Below are 17,299 nucleotides of genomic sequence, written 5' to 3'. Positions count from 1 at the left end.
GCAAGTATCAAACTTAGTCGTTTTAATTGATGCATTAAGTATCAGTTACACCTTTTTACAAGGTTTGTTTGAACTAAGAATCTGACGTTTTCCCTCAGGTTTTAGATCTGCTGAATATGCAAAATGGTTCCATAAATGTCATTCCTTATGTCTCTTTCTTTAGTGCTAAACTTTAACCCTTTCCTATACCAACTGTATGTGTGTGTGTGTGTATGTGTATGTTAGACTGGCTTAATGTGTTTATGTAGTATGTTAGACTAGTTTAAGTGTTTATGTAGTTAATAAAACCTTACTTGTATCACACTTGACGTGTTCATTGTTTACTCATAACCGGAGTCAATAATCATGCAGATTTACGTTACAAACTTATAGAATTGTACAGTAAGAAAGTTATTTCCTTTAACCAGGAAATTAACGTTCTTAGAATTGACAAGACGGTTGACCCTGAGTGGTCAGCTAAATATCTACAGTGGATCTAAAATATTAATAATTAATCATAATTAGTTATGGTTAATTATTCATATTTCCCCATGAGCTGATTCGCTACAGTATTTTAAAAATAATGTGTTTTTTGAACATTAAAGCATATCAACATATTCTGTTACACCAAATACACAAAATTATGATCTTTAAAAAAGCATCATATGACCCCTTTAAAAGTTATTGGTTGTCATGGATCTGTAGCTGGTCAGAAAGTTCCATTTGATTTAAGTAGAACTTAGTAGAACTATAGTGTTATATGACTCTAGTGACAACGAGTCTTCCAAGTGCTCAAGTGGGTAATGTGAGTTTAAATCCAGCTTGCAACATTTTCCAATCTCACATTTATTAAAACCATGTTCAAATCTGGCTTGCAAAATTTCCAATTCCACATTTTCCAAACCTGTATCTACTGTCCTCTCATTAAGGTTAATATAAATCCTATTAACCTTAAAAAAAACATTCAGGAAAACAGTAATATTGTAAAAAATATATATATATGATTAGAATTTAATATAACTTATGTTTATTTTAAAGTATTTTAAATTGTAATTTATTCCTGTGATGCAAAGCTGAATTTTCCGCATAATTACTGCAGTTTTCAGTTTCACATGTTCCTTTAGCAATAATATGCTGATTTGGTGCTCAAGAATTTTTTTTTTATATTATCAATTTTGAAAACTGATTAACATTTTTTGTGTAAACAGTGATACATTATTTTTTCATGATTCTTTGACAAATTGAAAGTTAAAAAGAACAGCATTTATTTGAAATTGAATCATTTGTAACATCATAAATGTCTTTACTGTCACTTTTGTTCAATTTGATGCATCCTTTCTGAAAGCATTAATTTCTTACTAACTCCACTTTAACGTTAGCACTTTCATAAACATATACATACATTTGAATACAAATACATACATGAATAGATGCATACATGGATCCTACAGATCTCTGTTCAGTGACGTCTTTCTGTCGTAACTGGCTGGATTCACCCCTTGAATTCCAAAGTAGTGGCTGTGACCTCACTGCTCCCTGGGTCTACATTAATATCCAGAGCTTACTGCAGCTCTATGAATCAATAACTGCTGGAGAGGACATTCTTGGCTTGGGAAGGAGCCCGCACTTCTCTCTCTGATGGAATTTCATCCCTGTCAGATCTTCCAGAGATTGCTTGTGCTGTGCTGGTGATAGCAAAGCCCCTCAGCTATGAGTCCAGAGTCACAGTCACAGAAAGCCAATGAGGGGGTCACACTGTACCAGCCGCCATCAAATATTGGGTCGACTGGATAGATAGCGTAAACCCAGCCCAGGGCTAAACACGAGTGAATGTCGTCCTTGTACAACAGAGTGTGTCCTGTTCCTGTAGGCATGCTCCTTGTTTAGATTGACTGGTGCTCACAGGATCTAATCCTGTTACAGGGCTTTACATAATGTTTGCTCTGATCACATTTTCAGTAGTGAGAGACCTTACTTGATTTTTTAGTCTCTAAATCATTCTGTGTAATTAGGGGTACCAAAGTTACTGTAACTTGTTAGTTTGAGAGAGAGAGAGTAATCTAATATGTTAAATTCACAATTAACACATTAACAACCTAATTCGACAGTATAATTGTCTGCATAATTATATATATATATTTATATGTATATATATATATGTATATGTATGTATATGTGTATGTATATGTACAGTGGGGAAAAAAAAGTATTTAGTCAGCCGCCAATTGTGCAAGTTCTCCCACTTAAAAAGATGAGAGAGGCCTGTAATTTTCATCATAGGTATACCTCAACTATGAGAGACAAAATGAGAAAAAAAATCCAGAAAATCACATTGTAGGATTTTTAAAGAATTAATTGGTAAATTCCTCTGTAAAATAAGTATTTGGTAAATATATTTAATATATAAACAACATATTTTTCTTAAATATTTATATGCGTGTGTGTGTTTATATATGCATAATAAATATACGGAGTACACACGTATATTATGTAAACAAAAACCTTTATTTTGGATGCGACTAATCACAATTAATCATTTGACAGCACTAATATATACTATATATATATATATATATATATATATATATATATATATATAGTTTAAAAAAAAAATGTTTAATTCAGGATTTGAACTCGGGACACCCGAAGTGCAACTGGACCATATGTCGGCGAGCCGCCCACAAGGCTATTGGTGCCGACTACATACTTTTTTATTTATATTTAATGTTCTCAGGACAAGGATATTTTTGTAGCCAAGTTGACAAGTTTTTTTTTCTCATGCTTGATATTGTGTATTGATATTTTTGTTACCATTTTAACCAATTTTATGAATTTGGGTCATTTCTATAAATATTTCATGATTGTTTTGTGATTCATAATTGCTTTAATGTTTAAATTTAACTTATTTAAAAAAAGGCCTATAAAATTCTGTTTAATGGCAGGTTTCATTGTGACAACTTACACTGTACCCTGTATAGTGTGACAACATGCCCCATTGATTTTGGAGCTCGAAAGACATGATCATCAGAATCAGAATCAGAATGAGCTTTATTGCCAGGTATGTTTACACATACGAGGAATTTGTTTTCGTGACAGAAGCTTCCACAGTGTAACAGAATGACAGTGACAGAACAAAAAACACAGATAATAAAAAATAGAACAAGTAAATAAGGAATAAAAATATATAAATTGACAATTGTGTGTGCAGGTATATTACAATAGAAAGTTTTTGTATGTACAGGTACTGTATATTATGTGCAAATTTGAGGTGTAGACTGAGTATGGGTGTTAGATAAATAAGTGTATGAGTGAATAAATAGTGTGTGTTCCACGGTTATTGTCAAGTGTTCATGAGATGGATGGCCTGAGGGACCTTTTTTCCTTAGAGGAACTTATGTTGGTCCAAATATGTAGGTTCTTCAGAAATTCTCCTTTTGAATTACACAGGACTAATTAACATCATATTGGTTTGAAACAACATGAAAATTTGTAAATAATGAATGAATTTTCATTTTTGTATTAACTACTTTTAAATTCTCAAACATAAGGATTTGCTGTAATCATGTATCTTTAAAAAAAACAATGCAAATTGTATTTTTATCAGGTTCTTTGTGTTTATAGTTGCTTTGTGCATTTTTCAGTTAGTATTCAGGTCATGTGAAGTGATTATTTTTTGCTCATCATGTTGTCGAGGGCTGTATGTGGAGTGTTGTGTAATAGTTTTTTCCCTTTACATTTCTACCTGACCTCACAGGTGAAAACAATTTTCCAGTTATCTGGTGGAGAGGATGCGTGTCCTCAGGAGCCATTTGTGTCCTGTTCCTCCTGCTTATATGGTCTTAAGTAAATATTTTTAAAATCTCAGACGCAGTCCTTGGAGAGCTCTTCCATCCTGTAACTCAATGTAGTTTTAAAGGGATAGCTCACCTCAAAATGAGATTTTATCATCATCTGCTCACCCTCATGTTGTTCCAAACCTGTATAGCTTTGTATTTTCTGTGGATTATGAAAGTAGAAGTTAGAAGAATGCTTTAGTTGTTTTAAGGCCCAGTTTTTGACAATAGATGTACTGAATAGACTACAGACCCTGGCAATACCAGCTCATATTTCTTTCATAAACAGACTGTTTCAGTTCCACATACGACATGCTGTGTGGCAGCAAAGTGAACTGATATAACATCAGATGTGTTAAGCTAAAAGCCAGCTTTTCTCCCGAGACCCCCATTCACATCGCCCCTACCAGACTAAATATGTCTAAAGAGACATACAGCAGATATTATTCTTCAGACAGGGTTAATATGTTGTGTGCATTCAGCTGTGATTCAAAATGTGCCACTTTTCCCCACTTAACACTGAGACACACACTTATCCGTGACAGACACAGGCCTATTCTGCTTATTTGCTTAATTTCACACTATATGGGGATGAGATGCTTCTTTTCTATGCATATGTGTGCTTCATCAAGCAGAAATAAGGGTTTCTACCTCTCTCTCTCTCTCTCTCTCTCTCTCTCTGTCCTTCACCAGCTTACAAAGTCGCCAGCTCCATTGTGCAGTATCCCTCCTCAACCTATCAAGGCTTTATGTATGAATTATGAGAGGTAATATTGTGTAAATGGCCATAGTGCACTCTTTCACTGTCTGACAATTGCTATTAAAACATGGTGCTATTGGCAATAAAGAGAAAATATTGAAGGAACTTGTGAGAAGTCCCTTATGATGTTTGTCAAGGTTCCATTATTGTCATTTTCCCCTTTTTGTGTTGTGAAAACTAAAGAATTCGATTTAAATTTGAATTGAGTTTTAATATATTTTGAGAAATATTAATTATATTCGTATTTAAAAAATTACCACCCACAGAAATTAGTAAACATTTATTACCATTATTATCAATATTGAAAACAGTTGGCCAGCTTAGCATTTTTTCAGGATTCTTTGATGAATAGAAACAGCATTTATTTAAAATTAATTATTTTTAACCATATTAATGCAGCATTAAGTATTAATTTCTTTAAGAAAAACATTCTACTCACCCTAAACCCCAATCATTTGAGAGATAAGTATTTGCTTGTTTTTTCCCCCAGAATTTTGCACAATGCTTGCTTCCTTCTAGCAAGGACAATCCTGTTTTCCATCATCGTGTCCCTCAAAAAAAAAATTTATATTGAAAACATGCTTGTAATATCGTAGTGAGATGAGGGTCATCTGAAGGAGAATAAGTTCAAGGCTTTCAGTGTAGCTTAAACGGGAAGCTTCACTTCATCATAAATACAGCTTAAGTGTAAGGTAATACTATTCCATGAGCTATACCAGTGCAAACCAGCCTTAAATAGCATGGAAAATTAATAAAATTAATATTGTACAATATCCTATAATAATTATAATTCTGTTTATAAGGGAACTGTGTGTGTGTGTGTTTGCAAAACTCAGAGGATCACTCTTGATGGACCATTTTCAAAGTTTGTCCTCTGTGATAAATGTGGTCATTATTGAGCAGAATGGAAAAGCAGACCTCCGTCATTATCCACACTCAACAGGGAGCCATCCCATTTACTGTGTGTGTGTGATTTTACCCAAACATAAAGATGTTTTCCTCTTCAAACGTTCTTATTTTTGGCTGCTCCTGACGGCCCTCAGAGGGACTTTCTGATGAGAATGAAAAACACAAATATGCCATTAGAAACACAGTCATTTGGCTCAGTAAAACAGCTCGGTCGATGCCAAACATAACTTCCCAAGAAGTAGGCTTCAGGTGATTGTACAGATTTTTAAAGAGGTCCGAGAAGAGTTATTTCATGCAGTGCGATTACGTGTTTTAATGGTTTTTCATGACTCTTTTTTTTTTTTTTTTTTTTTTTTTTAGCTCTATTAGATTTGACATTAATATTGATCAGACAGGCTAGTTACTTTTCACACATAAAAGAAAAACAAAAATCATTCTTGCAAAGTGACAAACAGCCAATAAAATCGATTATTCTAATCCGCTTTGAGAAGTAGTTGTCAGAACCTTTATTTGACTCTTAATGATTGGATGAAAATGAACTGCTTGATTAAAGCTGTCGTGACTTTTGGCTCCATCTATATGTTTTGATCTGTGCTGTGTTTTTTCTCTGCTGTGCTGCTCAATACTGGATAGACTGCATTTATTACTTTGCGTGTTTTCTCTCTTGAGGCTGAACGTAAAGGTCAAAGTCGATGAATAGATCAGCACAGAGAGGTGTAAAGTTTGACACTGAAATAACAGATGCACTTTTTTCCCAACCCAGTGTGTGTGGTTTGATGCAGTCATTGAAGTCAGGTGTTGTTTGAGGTGTAGTCAACTTAGAATTAGTGAAGTAAAGTGATCAACCATAGTTTGTTTATCCAGGTTCATTCCACATAATACGTGCTAATCGTTGATCAGTGTGGGTTTTTTATTGACTAATAGAGATATGTAGAAATTAAGGCGATAAATTGTTTATACACTACTTTTCAAAAGTTTGGTTTCACTATGATTTTTATTTAAAATAAATGAATAGTTTTATAAATTATTTTGGTATGCATTAAATTGATCAAAAGTGACAGTAAAGACATTTATAATTTCAAATAAATGCTGTTTTTTTAACTATTCACCACAGAATCCGTTTTCAAAAAAATAGTTCAATTCAATTCAATTCAAGTTATTTGTACAGCGCTTTTCACAATACAAATCGTTGCAAAGCAACTTTACTAACTTTTTTGGAATCGGGTTTGTACACATGGCAGAAATGTATGGAGAAATCAATTAAAGACATAATCAAACAGACGATGAACACTATTAACAGCAATTATTATATGATGCAATCAAACTTATAGCAAAATGTGGTAGTTCTGTAAGTTGTTTCAGGGTTGGCATCATCTGAGGTCCTCTGAGGGGTTGGCATAATCTCTTCTCAGGTGTTCTTAGAGGTCATGAATGCATGAACTAGCTTTTCTGCATCAGAAACAGGTAACATTTTTCATAACATGGCAAAGTTTCTAAGATGGAAGAATGCTGTTTTTGTAACATGGGAAATATGATTTTCAAAAGACAAGTTGCTATCTAATATAACACCCAGATTTTTGACTGTAGAGGAAGTAACCGTGCATCCGTCTAGTTGCAAATTGTAATCCAAGAGATTCTGTGTACTGTCTTTTGGTCCAATAAGTAATATCTCTCTTATCCGAATTTAATAGGAGAAAATTATTGGTCATCCAATCTTTTACATTTTTAGCACACTCTGTTAGCTTAGATAATTTAGAAGTTTCATCTGGTCTTGTTGAGATATATAGTTGAGTATCATCGGCATACTAAATAGTAAGCCTTTTTAACATTGATAATAATAAGAAATGTTTGTTGAGCATTGATTTCCGAAGGATCATGACACTGAAGATTGGAGTAATGATGCTGAAAATTCAGCTTTGCCTGAACTGCATTTTAAATATATTTTAAAAAAGTAAACATTTATTTTAAAAATTGTAATAATATTTCACAATATTACTGTTTTTACTGTAAATGAATCCAGTCTTTCTGAGCATAAGAAATTTAAAAAGCTCAATAGTGCTAAACATGCATAGACAATATTATACAATAAAGTTATGGCAAATGAGATGTGAAAAAATACTATGAAAATTACACTTGTTTTATCTAACATTTGCTTTTTTCACATTTTATCACAGACATAATTTCCGAAGTTTACATGGTTATTGCCCAATGCTTGTTGCATTTTGCGTCCTTTATTATAATTTTTAAATGTTTATTAATTGATTGATTGATTGATAGATTGGTTGGTTGATTTAGCTATTTTTCATTAATTTATTTATTGCTAAAAACACATTTTTCCATATTTAAATCTTTAGTTTTTCTAAAATTAGTACAGAAAATGCAAAAGTCTGCATACTTTGTGTTTCTCTCCTAATGTTATAACCATATCCAGACAGAATTTGCAGCCATTTTTTTGCATTTTCTGTGCTGATTTAGGAGGGGGGATACCAGTGGAATAATCTGAAGTAGATTTAAATATGCAAAAATATATTATAATAATATCTCATCTTAAAATGTATTATAATTTTGCAAAGCCAGCCAATCAGATTTTTGCTTGTCATTTTGAGAAATGTCATCAGATGGTCCAGGAACGTTAAATGGGTGCTCCATTAGAATTTGAATAGAGACTATATAGGGTAGAGACTGTAAGTGCTCTAGAGAATTCAAGAAATAACCTGTTTTCAATCACATTTATCTTAAATGCCGATAAAACCCAATACCGTCTGTTTTGTCCTTGTGAGACGGCCTATTGATTACTGTTTGCTTATGCAGTGAATCTGAAGGCAAACTATTTTTGAGCATCGATCATTGTTATATTAGTGTAGTTCTGTGAACTGTGGGTGATATATCACCATTGCACAGATACAAGAGTATGGCTGATATGATAGATCACACAAATATAAACAGAGGGTGACCTTCAGCATGGAGTTCAGCAGATGCTGAGAGTGAGTTCAAAGCTCTGTGAATCCCTCCATCAGAAGGATGGGACTAAATCGTGTCATGCTAGGGCTGATGGGAGCTTGTTATAGCTTCAGAGGTAGAAGCAAGGTTATGACACCAGTTAGAAGAAACTTGTTGACAACTTAAAAAAAAAAAACTATGTTTGTAGACTTCAATGCAGTTTTAATGCACTTGCGTTCCTTTGACAAATATTTCTGCATTAGTGTTCATTCATGCTACATGCATAGGATGGAAGGTGGATAAGTCAGCGGAATATGTCTTTGAAGGAGCGCGAGTCAGAGAGATGGTGGAGGTGATGCGGGCTTTGATGGCTGTTGCCGGGCAACGCAATCCATCTGTCTGACTGTCGGGGGCTTGAAAGGCCAGATCTGCTTCGTTTCATTTATTCATGCCACGTTTACCTGTTACTAGGTAGAAAAAAAAACTGTGGAGCACAGTCACAGCTCATTTTCCAAGATGACCATATGCAGGTTTTGAACATGTAACATGACTAGAACCTGGGCGGATCAAAGGGGGAAAAAGGCATTTGTATCCGACAAAATTATTAGACTCTATAGAAATTGATCATTGCTATACAGGCTTGATGTACTATTGCATTTATCAGACTGGCATGTAATTGGTTTGTTTCTTTATTTGTTTAGTTAGTTAGTTGGTCATTAGTCAGTTAGCCATTTGGCCATTTATTTATTTAGTCATTCATTTATTCCTATTTGTTTGTTCATTCATTAATATTAATTTCATCATTTTTTTTATTCCTGTGTTTGTTTAGCAATTTAGTCATTTATTTATTAATTAATAATTTATTAACTCATTCATTCATTCATGCGGTCATTTATTTAGTCTTTCATTTATTCCTGTTTGTTTCATTCATTATGTGTTCATTTCACCATTTATTTATTACTGTGTTTATTTATTTAGCCATTTAGTCATTGTATTGTATTTGTCCTGTATTTATTAATTTGGTAATTTATTTATTTTTATTTATTTATTTATTTATCATTCATTCATTCATTATTGTAGTCATTTATTTATTTTAGTATTTAATAAATGAAGTCATTTTATTTATTTATTTATTATTTTGCATCATTTTACATTTGATTTGATTAGATTTTTCTATTTTTTATTTGCTTTTACAAGTTGAGTTACACAGATGTTTTTATTTATTTTATTTTTTTATTTTTTCATTTAACTTTATTTCTGTATTTCCCCCTCTTTTCTGTGTTGTTTATAGAAAAAATAAATAACAAATATTTGACAAAAAAAACATACCTCTAATAAAGAATAGTAATTTTTGGAAAACACGCAAAGCAAGGTCAACTTGCACATATTTCAGTGCAGACTTGTTAGGGAGATTTTTGACTTAGTAGCAGTGTTATCTATATGGTATGTATATGTATATAACATGTATGTTTTTTTTCGACATGCATGAAAATCCCACACCCCTTCTGTCCTGTTGCATTGTTAGAGCATCTTTCATCACTTTGTCTGCCATTTGAGCACAATCAGTATGGCCATAATACCTCTAGTTGTTGAATGCCTCTGAGATACTCTGCTGTTGACCTGTACTTAATTAATTTGTGATGGCAATTTGTGAGCTGCTAGCACAGGCTTGACTTGTTTGCTTATGCTGAAATATCCACCATGCATTATTTAGTGTTTGCAAATCTAATAAGCATGCATAGACTGTAATGGCTATAGAGAGGCAGACATTCCATAAAGAGGCCAACTAACACATGACCAGATGAATTTTCAACATTTGATTGCATACGGCCAAATCATTTTTTAACATGTCATATGCTGAAAGCGAGGCGTGGCATTACTTTCACAAGAGTTCAGACTCAGTTTTTGGTGTATGATAAAACAAACAAACACTTCTAACATTTGTTTTACATGCAGCCTTGAGGTTTCAGCGTTGTTATTTTAATGTGCTTTGTGCAATTATGCATGATCCTTAAACACAATTTTTCATATTTAACTGCATTGTAACTGAGCACGTTAGTTCTTCTCTCTGGAGATAATCTAAAACTGTTTGTGCTTCATAAAATGGCTTTGCATGTGTTTTTTTCCCCCCTGAAAGTTAAATGAAGCATTTATGTGCTAATTCTGTTTATAGACTGTGGTAAAGCCGTTTAATTAAATCAGTGCACATGTGTAAGCCTGCCTCATCTAGCTAATATATTACTCCCTGATTTGATTGATCTTCTGTTCTTGGCTATAGTGAGAAGATGCGGTACGCTGCTTAACTTAATTTGAAATATAATACCCTACATATTCATCTTAGATTAAGAATATAACAGTCTTTATTTATGTAGCGTTATTTATTTGTTACCATGCAATTAGGATATTGTTTCAGAGACTTTTAAGCCATAATTACCATAGAACAGTGTCTAAAAACCGATTACAGGGATGATTTCTGGGGTTAATGTTCTTGCTTGGGCACAATGGTGATAGTCTGGGATCAAACAAGTGATCTTTTAGTACCTAGCCTTGAGTTTTCACCATTACTCAACCACTCCCTCAACAACTATATAAAAAAATGAGGTTTTTCATTTTTCATTTAATTTTTATACATTTTTATTTTATTTTTCATAAGCAAAATGTAAATAATTTTTGAATTTTTAAAATTATTTAATCAAATTCACTTGTTGTTTTTACATTTCAATTCAAAAATAAAACAAAAATGTTAAAACAAAAATTCAAATTAGAAATTAAGAATTTAAATTAAATTATTCCATTTAAAATTTAATTACTTCAATGCAATGCTATTATTTATTTATTTTTATTATTTTAATATTTATTTATTTTATTTTTATTCCTATTCCCTTCCTCTTTGTGGTATGGCATGGCAGACCCAATTTATTTATTTTTTTAAATAAATATTAAATAAAATATAAATATTATTTATAAAATGTATTCGTTTATGAATACAATTTATTTATAAATAAAATGTATTCCTATTTATTAATTAATTTATTTATATTTATTTATAAAGAATATTTTATCATATTTATTTACGTAAATAATCATTTAATTAATCAGGTTATTTGTTTATTAATCATAATAGGATTAGGTCAAAACTGCTACAGAATGACTCCTGACATTTCTAGATGATTGACCATTTTAATTTACAAAATCGTTTTAAAAGTAATAATCCATCTAATGCACTATATTGTGCATCGCATTTATATTTCAGTTGTATTTTTATATTGATCTCATGTATTATTTGTTTTTTATTGTATATACTGATCTATTTCTTTTGGCCTGTTTTATGGTGCTTGCATGCACCAAGGTCACTAGAGAAAATGCATGTGGTTGTTTTCATCCTCACGAGGGAGAGCAACTACAGTATACCTTGACTAGGCTAGATTAGGCTAAAATCACTCAATCAGTCAGTCAGTATTTTTTGGAAACTCAGGTCATCACAAAGCAATCACCTTTCCAATCACATGACCTGACAGGAAGACGACAAACAAGCCCCAGTTCACCAAGTGCACTGATGGCTTAATTATGTTTGCCATAATATTTCATCCAGTCACGGCAGCCTATCTTAGACACACCAAGACCATTATTGTGAATTATTTACACTGTTCCAGAGCCCTATATGTGACTCCTGGCATGCACGAGGTCCCTGTAGGAATTCTGGCCCCGTAGAGGATATCCAGCCACGTTTGGAGTTAAATAACCTCATTTAGCCGGTGTGGGCCATTTATTCCCATCTCTGACCATGCAGGATGTGGAAATGTTGAATAGCATTTTGCATCCATACTACATAGCGTGTGAGATTAGAATGAATGAATTGAGAATAGTATGCCTGAGGTGCTCAAATGGTATACTGAATTTTTGAAGTATGCATCTGTGCATGCTCTTATGCAAAAATGTTTTCTTCCCTGCTACATAGTATGATTAAAATTAGTAAGATGTCTAAATAAACCTGAAAGAAATAGTGAATTTGGAGGTGATGAGTTCAGCAGGATGATAATATTTGTAAGTCAACACAAACGGAATGTGACAGAAGGGTCTTTGGCATCAAGGGGCTTTTTTCCCCCAATAGTGATATGATATGGTATAATATAATTTCATTTGATTTTAATAATGTTATTTAAAAAAAATAATTTAAAGAAATATAGAGATACTTAGTGTATAAATATTTATTTTGTTTTTATTTAATTTTTATTTATTTGTATAATTTCATTTACGGTGAATTTTTAGGTGATAAGGTTTTTTTTTGTTTTTTTTTAAATGGTAGTAGTCCCAATAAGTGATTATAATATAATATAAATATAATATAATTTAATGAAATGTAGAGATATTTACTGTATAAGTGTAGTTTTTTTAATTATATTTTTTTATTTATTTTTATAAAAAAAAAAAAAATTTTGACATGTATGTCCCAATAGTGAATATAATATAATATAATTTAAATGTATGTAAATAATATATTTAATTTCATTTCATTAAAAAAAAATAATAATAAAAAAAAATAAAAAATATACAAATTAAATGCATTTTCCAGATACTTGGTGTATACATATTTATTTATTTCTTTGTTTATTCAAATGTATTAACTTTTTAAAATAAACTTCTTAGTAGCAGTGAATTTTCAGGTGATGAGATGATAACATCTGTATGTCGATTCAAACAGAATGTGACAGAAGGGTCTTTGGTATCAAGGGGCAATTTTTTTGACATGGTAGTATGTCCCAATAGTGCTGCACTTTTTTAATAAATGCACAAGGTATTGAGATTTTGAGTAATTGCCCTCATCCATACACATTTAGCAACACCTTTAACCCCAGCCTGACACTGCGATATCTTTTGCTTGCGGCGTCCGCTCGTGAGCCGCCTGTGTTTGTTTGAGCAGCAGAGCGGTGGATGCTGCTGGACAGCAGTCTGTCAGGCTGGGCTTAATGAGTTTTTTAGGTAAATGAAGAAGTGAATGAGGCTCTATACTTAACACAGACACTGTGATTGTGGGTCATTTTACGCGGCTCCATTTTGCATCGTTGCAAAGCTTTGACTGTAAGATGGATGAGGGTAATTTTCATGGCTTTGGGCAGCAGTTTATCACGAGGAAACAAACAGAAGGCTTTAAATCACCGATTTACGCGGTTCCATTTTGCATCGTTGCAAAGCTTTGACACTGTAAGATGGATGAGGGTAATTTTCATGGCTTTGGGCAGCAGTTTATCACGAGGAAACAAACAGAAGGCTTTAAATCACCGTGTATTATAAAACGCTATAGAACACACGCAAACACACACACAGTACAGGAGTGGCACGTGTACATGCACAGCTCCAATCTTCACATATTGACATTTAAGTGCATATTTATAGACTCAGGATCCCTGTACCATAATTTCAACAGTCACAGATATTTGCATACAGGTTTTGGGAATGTGTCGCATACTGTTAAGATTTTATGCAAACCATCTTGATGTGTAACAAAAGTATTTATTTGGTTAAATTAAATTTATTTGTATAAATATAATTTTATGATTTTAATCATTTTAATTTCAATAAATCAGTAGACATGTATTATGTCAAATGTCCAGATGATTTGTGAATTAATAAATCAATAATTAATTAATTAATCATATAAATATCTGTTATATATTTATTTAAATGTAATTTTATGATGATAATCATTTTATTTAAATAAATGTTCATGTCAGTATACATTTTATGTCAGCTATCCTGATACTTAGTGTATATTTATTTATTTATTTATATTCAATTTTTATGATTTTATTAGTTTAAATAAATAATTAAATAAATGTCATCAAGTCAATAGACCTTTTAATACGTCAAGCATCCAGATACGTAGTGTATAAATATTTATTTACTTAAGTATAAGAAATTGAATTAAAATATAAATGTTAAGGAAAGTGGTTGGTTTTACACCATTTTATGCAATTTGTCTTCACTAGTACATAGGCATACATGGTTCTTGTGCTTCCAGTTTAGTGTAAAAAAGGTGAAATATATACCAGTAATATAAAGATAATAGACCAATCACATTTCACTTTGCAAATATATGCAACAAAGAAGACTAATTGCAGTTCAGAATGCAGTGTTCAGGTTTTGAATTGCCATTATTATGACAATGTTTGCTAATGAGAGATTTTCCAAATGTAATATTATTTAGAAGTAGAAGAGGACTGTGCTTTGAACCTGAAGTTTTCTCTATAAGAAGCTCACCTTCATGTTCTGTCGAGACTTAAGACCTGTCTGTGAATTATATAATAGTACATGATGACCACGGGCCAGACATTTGAAACCAACATAATCATACTAATTTACTGCACTGAAGCTACAAAAGCTTCCTGTCATCTAAGGCTTCTTTCTAGCCCGGCTCAGACACAGAAGTGATAATAGCTTACAAAAGTCTATGTATAGATTACATTGTGCTGCTGAGAACTGGTGTCACAGCATCCTTAAAGGAGCACAAAATCATAGTAGTAATCTAATGTCACGTCAAAACAGTGGAATTAGATCTAGCATTTTCACCTTTATCTGAACAAAGGAGACAATACTAGTAATTACAGAGGCTGAGGAGGATGGCACATGTGTCTCATACCATGCATCCTGCACAGACCTCTTAGTCTGCATTGATTTGCAGAATTTACACATAACATGCAACTTATTAATGCTAAGCAAAACATGCTCAGGATATTTACTTTTTTATGACTAAAAGGAATTCCTGTGAATGAAACCATAGGTTTTGTGACAGTAAACATGATCATTTGGTCTGTACAGTCAAAATGAATCAGTTTAGTGTCTGAACCTTAAAAAAAAACTAGGCATGAACTTTGTATTAAGTCAACATGAATGTACATTTGCATATGTTACATCCATTATGTATTGTATTTCAGAGCGTAAAAGAATATTTAAGATATTGCTGGGAAATATATATATAGAGAGAGCGAGAGAAGAGAGTATAGTTACCCAAAATTAAAATTCTGTTCTGATTCTGAAAATCATTTACTTACCTTTGTCATTTGAAACCTATATGATTTTCATTTTTGAAACTCAACATTTAAAAAAAAAAAAGCTTTTATATTTTATTTAGTTTTTTGTTTTATTTAGTTTTATGTTATGTTATGTTATGTTATGTTTTGTTTTTAATCATGTCTCAGTGTTTTATTTTAATAAAGTCCATACACTTAAAAAAAAATAAAAAATACTTTTATTGTACGGACAAAAACAAAAAAATCTTTTTTTTGGACTATCCCTTTAAATTACTACTTTATATTAACTATCTATTAATAACTATATCAACTAAGTCTTCAATAACATTAGCAACAAACAATGCCTAAATAGTTTATAATTTGGCCATTAGTTAGTATTAACTAATAGCACAGAGCAAGATATTGTAGAAAGCTATTCTGTTCTTGTCTAGCAGCAGATGATGTACATTTTTGCATCATTTTCTGAAAGAGAAAGACTGTAAATGTGTATATATGATAACATTTTGTACTAGGAGTGTGCTAGCAAATAAATGGCTTCAGTGCTAACTGACATGGACTAAAAGCCATCCAGTTCTGATTTTATGGGGTCTTTAAAGAAACTGGCATTTAAAGTCAGACAAGCACAAACACACACGCACACTTGCTCTATCACATCAGTGTTTATTACTTCATTCAAAGTGTCTGGGCCGTTTTGTGTGGTGCTTTCCTGAGGAATTATCTCCATTAGCATGCATAGCCGCCCAATATCAAACCACTTTTCCCTCATTGATCCTTGCTGTGCATGAAGGCTGCCAATTTGTTTATATTTGCATTCAATTTTTATATAATACACAGCAAAAAACGGCCAGCTGGGTGTAATTGGATTGTGTGCTGTTGGGCTTTCATATGTGGACGCATTAGTGATTGCTCAAGTAGCAATGACCTTGGGCTAAACAACGCTCTCTTCCCCGCCTGACAAACCTCGCCGGCCCTCCTTGACTCGTGCCTCCTCGTTCCTTTTTGAGATGCAAATGGGTTCAGCGAAGGTCCCACGGGGAGGTTTGTTCAGCTAACTCTACTGAGCACGTGCCGAGACATGAGTATGTGCTCACCTTGTGCTCTAACGGGGCAAAGATGCACCCAAATCTCATCAGGGCACAAGAAACGCTGTTGTCAAGTGTTACAAGGAGATGTTTACACAGTACTGTCATTCAAAATGAGGCTTTAATGAATTCATGTACCCTTTTGCTAGTTTTTAGATATTTGAATAAGATGGAAGTGTTCATCTGACATGACATGGACACTGAGGGTGTATTCACACCTGTCTTTTTTGGTTCGATTGAATCGAACTCAAGTTCGTTTCCCCCCTTGGTGCAGATCTTTTGGACAGGTGTGAATACAGCAATCGCACTTGGGTGCGAACCAAACAACTGTACTGAAACCCAGCTGAAGAGGTGATCTCTGTCCGCTTCCAAACAAACTCTGGTACGCTTGAATCAATGAACCAATGAATGGATGATTTTAAGCACACGTGTGATTTTGTTTACAATTTCTGGTTCACTTGCAAAAAGGGCAGTGTGAAAGCAAACCACACCAAACAAATAACAAAAAAAAATTTAAAATCAACATTGTATTTGGTCCGGACCAAAGCAAGTGAACTAGCAGACTTTCCTGTGTGAATACACCCTAAGTTTATCACGTTTCACCCTCAGAACTCTAAAGAGATATATTTTAAATGATATTCTCCATAGTGTATTTTAAAAGAATTATACATATATATGAATTATATCTATGTATATATATATATATATATATATATATATATATATATATACAGTATATATACACACACACATATGTATGTAGCACCA

This window comes from Sinocyclocheilus grahami, unplaced genomic scaffold (genome assembly GCF_001515645.1).
Source record: "Sinocyclocheilus grahami isolate Dianchi unplaced genomic scaffold, SAMN03320097.WGS_v1.1 scaffold84.1, whole genome shotgun sequence".
Taxonomy (NCBI): Eukaryota; Metazoa; Chordata; class Actinopteri; order Cypriniformes; family Cyprinidae; genus Sinocyclocheilus; species Sinocyclocheilus grahami.
This window is presented reverse-complemented; position numbering follows the sequence as displayed.